Below are 7,012 nucleotides of genomic sequence, written 5' to 3' on the forward strand. Positions count from 1 at the left end.
ATATTCCACCTCGGTCATATCGTTGCAGTGTTTAGGCGAAGCTCTGCGTCGGTAGAACATCATCATGGTCACTACGCCGTCGTGCTGACGGAACTCATCCCCGACACCCTGTTGTATCAGAGTCCGGGGATCGTCATCGAGCTGAACGTGTGCTGAACTCGGAGGTGCCGTATGTTCGGTGCTTGGATCGGTCGGATCATGAAGACGTACGACTACATCAACCGCGTTGTCATAACGCTTCCGCTTTCGGTCTACGAGGGTACGTGGACACACTCTCCCCTCTCGTTGCTATGCATCACCATGATCTTGTGTGTGCGTAGGAAATTTTTTGAAATTACTATGTTCCCCAACACCATCTTCATCCTACGCCTCCTACGGATTGATAAACCTTAGGTCATCCACTTGAGGGGAATTTGCTACTGTCCTATAAACCTGTGCACTTGCAGGCCCAACAACGTCTACAAGAAGAAGGTTGTGTAGTAGACATCAAGCTCTTTTCTGGCGCCGTTGCCGGGGAGGTTAGTGCTTGAAGGTATATCTTTAGATCTTGCAATTGAATCTTTTTGTTTCTTGTTTTAGCACTAGTTTAGTTTATAAAAGAAAACTACAAAAAATGGAATTAAGTTTGTCTCATACGCTTCACCTTTTTAATATCTTTCGTGAGTATGATGGAAAGGATAATTGTGCTCAAGTGCTAGAATAAGAAATCTCTAAATTGTTTGGCACTAAATATTTGAATGATGAGCATGATTGCAATGTTGTTAGTATGAATTCCTTGAATATCCATGATACTAATGATATGCAAAGCCACAAGCTTGGGGAAGCTATGTTTGATGAAGATGATATTTTTTGTCCACCAAGCTTTGATGAGCAAAATTACTATGATGAAAGCATGCCTCCTATCTATGATGATTATTCTGATGACACGTATGCTTTAAAGAATAATGATAACCATGAAACTTGTCATCTTGATCTTAATTTTCAATCACATGATAGTTGTTTTGTTGAATTTGCTCCCACTACTATTGATGAGAAGAATTTTGCTTATGTGGAGAGTAGAAAATTTTCTATGCAAATAGATCATGAAAAGAATGCTTTAGGTGATGGTTATATTGTTGAATTCATTCATGATGCTACTGAAAATTATTATGAGAGAGGAACATATGCTTGTAGGAATTGCAATAATATCAAGTTTCCTCCCTATGTGCTTAAATTCTTGAAGCTATGCTTTTGTTACCTTCCTATGCTAGTTGATTATTGTTCCCATAAGTTTTTTGCTCACAAAATCCCTATGCATAGGAAGTGGGTTAGACTTAAATGTGCTAGTCATATTCTTCATGATGCTCCTGTTATGTTTCAATTCTTATCTTTTATGTGAGCATCATTGTCATCATCATGCCTAGCTAGAAAGGCATTAAAGAAAAGCTCTTGTTGGGAGACAACCCAATATTTACCCTTACTGTTTTTTGTGTGTCCACATGATTATGATACTGTAGTAATCATGTTTTATAGCTTTTGTTTCAATAAAGTGCCAAGTAGAACCTTTGGGAAGACTTGGGTGAAGTTTATGTGATCTTGCTGTGAAAAACAGAAACTTTAGCGCTCATGAGATTAGCTGCCATTTTTACTGTAGAGTGCTTTTAGGTTGATTCTTTTTGCAGATGATTAATATACAAATTTCTCAGATCCAGCAATTTATTTCGTAATTTTTGGGGTTCCATAAGTATACGTTTTATACAAATTACTATAGACTGTTCTGTTTTTGACAGATTCTGTTTTCTATGTGTTGTTTGCTTATGCATCTATGGCTAGTATTAAGTGGTATGAACCATAGAGAAGTTATAATACAGTAGATATTACACCAATATGAATTTAGAATGAGTTCATTACATTACCTAAGTGGTGGTTTTATTTTCTTATACTAACAGAGCTTACGAGTTTTGTGTTGAGTTTTGTGTGGTTGAAGTTTTCAAGTTTTGGGTAAGGATTCGATGGACTATGGAATAAGGAGTGGCAAGACCCTAAGATTGGGGATGCCCAAGGCACCCCAATGTAATATTCAAGGACAACCAAGAGCCTAAGCTTGGGGATGCCCCGGAAGGCATCCCCTCTTTCGTCTTCGTTCATCGGTAACTTTACTTGGAGCTATATTTTTATTCACCACATAATATGTGTTTTGCTTGGAGCGTCATTTTATCCTGTTAGTATTTTCTTGTTGTTACTTAGATTAATGTTTTGCATCTTTAGTTTCAATAAAAAAGTCAAGGATAGCCTTTGCCATGCTTATTTTGCTAGTATACATGTTGCTGTTTGAAAACAGAAAGTTTACCGCTGTTGCAAAAATTCCCTAGAAAAGTCAGAGAATGTTATAACGTTGAATATTTTTGCATATTGAGATCTGATAAATTTATTATAGTGGGGATTTTAGTTCATAATTGTTGGAGTCAGGGAAGTATTGTTACTCTTGCATTCTTACAGACTGTACTGTTTTGGCAGATTGTTGTTATGGTTGCATTGTTTGCATATGTTTGCTTGTTTAATGATTCTATTTGAGGATAGGAGTATTAAATATACAAAGTCATTTAGTATGCAATGTTGAATAATAATTTTAGTGATTTGTTACAGTAGAAAATGATAAGGTTTTGCATTGCTTTATACTAACCTATCTCACGAGTTCTTGTTGAGTTTGTTGTGAATGAAGCTTTTGATAAAAAGAGAAACCATGATAAGAGAGGAATTAAGGAGACACAAAAGTTCAAGATTGGGTATGCCCAAGGCACCCCAAGATAATATTTCAATAAGTCTCAAGCATCTAAGCTTGGGGATGCCCCGGTAGGCATCCCACCTTTCTTCTTCAACAACTATCGGTTAGTATCGGTTGAGCCTAAGTTTTTGCTTCTTCACATGAGTTGTGCTATCCTTGCAATGTCATTTTATTTTGTTTTTCTTGATGCTTGAATACAATACCAAGATCTGAAATTCTTTAATCAGAGGGAGCCACACACAAATTGGAATTTTCTAGAATACTCTATGTGCTTCACTTATATCTTTTGAGCGTGATAATTTTTGCTCTAGTGCTTCACTTAGATCTTTTAGAGCACGGTGGTAGATTTGTTTTAAAGAAACTATTGATCTCTCATGCTTCACTTATATTATTTTGAGAGTCTTTAATAGCATGGTAATTTACTTAACATTAATATACTTGGTATTCAAGATATGTGAAACTTTCTTTTGAGTGCATTGAATACTAAGATAAGTTTGATGCTTGATAATTGTTTTGAGATATGGAGGTGATAATATCAAAGTGATGCTAGTTGGGTGATTATGAATTTAAAGAATGCTTGTGTTGAAGTTTGTGATTCCCGTAGCATGCACGTATGGTGAACCGCTTTGTGATGAAGTTGGAGCACAATTTTATTTATTTATTGTCTTCCTTATGAGTGGCGGTCGGGGACGAGCAATGGTCTTTTCCTACCAATCTATCCCCCTAGGAGCATGCGCGTAGTGCTTTGGTTTTTGATGACTTCTAAATTTTTGCAACAAGTGCATGAGTTCTTTATGACTAATGTTGAGTCCATGGATTATACGCACTCTCATCCTTCCACCATTGCTAGCCTTTCTAATACCGCGCACCTTTCGCCGGTATCATACACCCACCATATACCTTCCTCAAAACAGCCACCATACCTACCTATTATGGCATTCCATAGCCATTCCGAGATATATTGCCATGCAACTTTCCACTGTTCCGTCCATATGACACACATTACTTTTGTCATATTGCTTTTTTGCATGAACATGTAGTTGACATTGTATTTGTGGCAAAGCCACCGTTCATAATTCTTTCATACATGTCACTCTTGATTCATTGCATATCCCGGTGCACCGCCGGAGGCATTCATATAGAGTCATATTTTTTTCTAAGTATCGAGTTGTAATTCTTGAGTTGTAAGAAAAATAAAAGTGTGATGATCATCATTAGAGCATTGTCCCAGTGAGGAAAGGATGATGGAGACTATGATTCCCCCATAAGTCGGGATGAGACTCTGGACGAATTTTTTTTTAAAAAAAGAGGCCATAAAAAAAGAGAAAAGGCCCAAACAAAAAAACAAAAAAAATGAGAGAAAGAGAGAGAAGGGACAATGTTACTATCCTTTTACCACACTTGTGCTTCAAAGTAGCACCGTGATCTTCATGATAGAGAGAGTCGCATATGTTGTCATTTTCATATACTAGTGGGAATTTTTCATTATAGAACTTGGCTTGTATATTCCAATGATGGGCTTCCTCAAAAGTGCCCTAGGTCTTCGTGAGCAAGCAAGTTGGATGCATACCCACTTAGTTTCTTTTGTTGAGCTTTCATATATGTATAGCTCTAGTGCATCCGTTGCATGACAATCCCTACTCACTCACATTGATATCTATTAATGGGCATCTCCATAGCCCGTTGATACGCCTAGTTGATGTGAGACCATCTTCTCCTTTTTTGTCTTCTCCACAACCACCATTCTATTCCACATATAGTGCTATGTCCATGGCTCATGCTCATGTATTGCGTGAAAGTTGAAAGAGTTTGAGATTATTAAAGTATGAAACAATTGCTTGGCTTGTCATCGGGGTTGTGCATGATTAAATACTTTGTGTGATGAAGATAGAGCAACAACCAGACTATATGATTTTGTAGTGAGAACTTTCTTTAGCCATGTTATTTTGAGAAGACATGATTACTTTGATTAGTATGCTTGAAGTATTATTATTTTTATGTCAATATGAACTTTTGTCTTGAATCTTTCGGATCTGAATATTCATACCACAATTAAGAAGATTTACATTGAAATTATGCCAAAGTATCACTCCGCATCAAAAATTCTTTTTTATCATTTACCTACTCGAGGATGAGCAGGACTTAAGCTTGGGGGTGCTTGATACATCTCCAACGTATCTATAATTTTTGATTGCTCCATGCTACTTTATCTACTGTTTTAGGCAATATTGGGCTTTATTATCCAATTTTATATTATTTTGGGACTAACCTATTAACCGGAGGCCCAGCCCAGATTTGTTGTTTTATGCCTATTTCAGTGTTTTTAGGAAAAGGAATATCAGACGGAGTCAAAACGGAACGAAATCAACTGGAGAAGTTATTTTTCGAAGGAAACCCACCTGATGGACTTGGACTCCACGTTAGAAGATATGGGAGGTGCTCACGAGGGTGGGGGCGCGCCCCCTGCCTCGTGGGGCCCCCGAAGCTCCACCGACGTACCCCTTGCACCCATATATACCTACGTATCATAAAACTTCCAGAACAGAAGATAGATCGGGAGTTCCGCCGCCGCAAGCCTCCAGAGCCACGAAAACCCAATCAAGACCCTGTTCCGGCACCCTGCTGGAGGGGGGAACCCTCACCGGTGGCCATCTTCATCATCCCGGCGCTCTCCATGACGAGGAGGGAGTAGTTCACCCTCGGGGCTGAGGGTATGTACCAGTAGCTATGTGTTTGATCTCTCTCTCTCTCTCTCTCGTGTTCTCTCTCATGTTCTTGATTTGGCACGATCTTGATGTATCGCGAGCTTTGCTATTATAGTTGAATCTTATGTTTCTTCTCCCCTCTACTTTCTTGTAATGGATTGAGTTTCCCCTTTGAAGTTATGTTATCGGATTGAGTCTTTAAAGATTTGAGAACACTTGATGTATGTTTTGCGTGGGATAACCGTGGTGACAATGGGTTATTCTATTGATCCACTTGATTTATGTTTTGGTGATCAACTTGCGGGTTTCGTGACATTGGTAACCTATGCATAGGGGTTGGCACACGTTTTCGTCGTGATTCTCCGGTAGAAACTTTGGGGCACTCTTCGAGGTTCTATGTGTTGGTTTGAATAGATGAATTGAGATTGTGTGATGCATATCATATAATCATGCCCACGGATACTTGAGGTGACATTGGAGTATCTAGGTGACATTAGGGTTTTGGTTGACTTGTATCTTAAGGTGTTATTCTAGTACGAACTCTAGGGCTGTTTGTGACACTTATAGGAATAGCCCAACAGATTGATTGGAAAGAATAACTTTGAGGTGGTTTCGTACTCTACCATAATCTCTTCGTTTGTTCTCCGCTATTAGTGACTTTGGAGTGAATCTTTGTTGCATGTTGAGGGATAGTTATGTGATCCAACTATGTTATTATTGTTGAGAGAACTTGCACTAGTGAAAGTATGAACCCTAGGCCTTGTTTCCTATCATTGCAATACCATTTACGCTCACTTTTACCACTTGTTACCTTGCTGTTTTTATTATTTCAGATTAGAAAAACCTTTATCAACTATCTTTTTGCACTTGTATCACCATCTCTTCGCCGAACTAGTGCACCTATACAATTTACCATTGTATTGGGTGTGTTGGGGACACAAGAGACTCTTTGTTATTTGGTTGCAGGGTTGTTTGAGAGAGACCATCTTCATCCTACGCCTCCTACGGATTGATAAACCTTAGGTCATCCACTTGAGGGAAATTTGCTACTGTCCTACAAACCTGTGCACTTGCAGGACCAACAACGTTTACAAGAAGAAGGTTGTGTAGTAGACATCATGGACATGGAATCAATGCCTTGCTTCTCTCAAGTCCTCAGTATGCTTCATGATGCAGGCTTGCTCAACTTTTTCTCAGACATAGTTGATTGGAATGAAGAGCTTATTCTTCAGTTCTACGCAACGCTGCACATCACAGGTGATGCTGATGATATCAACTCTTGGGTGTTGGACTGGATGACCAAAAACACTCACTATAAGGCACCGGCCTCTGAATTACTTCATGCCCTGCCAATCAGTCCTCCACCTGAAGGTGCTCGTTGTTTGTACGAAGAGCCTGAACTCACTGCTCATTACATGCAAGTGCTCATGAAGCTTTTGAAGCCTGGTCAAGCCCCAAGGACCAAATTCCTCGTGAAGGAATTGTCGTATGTGCCGAGAAACATCTATCGCATTCTGACAAAGACTATAAGTCCTATCAAAGG

Source organism: Triticum dicoccoides, chromosome 4B, assembly GCF_002162155.2.
Source record: "Triticum dicoccoides isolate Atlit2015 ecotype Zavitan chromosome 4B, WEW_v2.0, whole genome shotgun sequence".
Lineage (NCBI taxonomy): Eukaryota > Viridiplantae > Streptophyta > Magnoliopsida > Poales > Poaceae > Triticum > Triticum dicoccoides.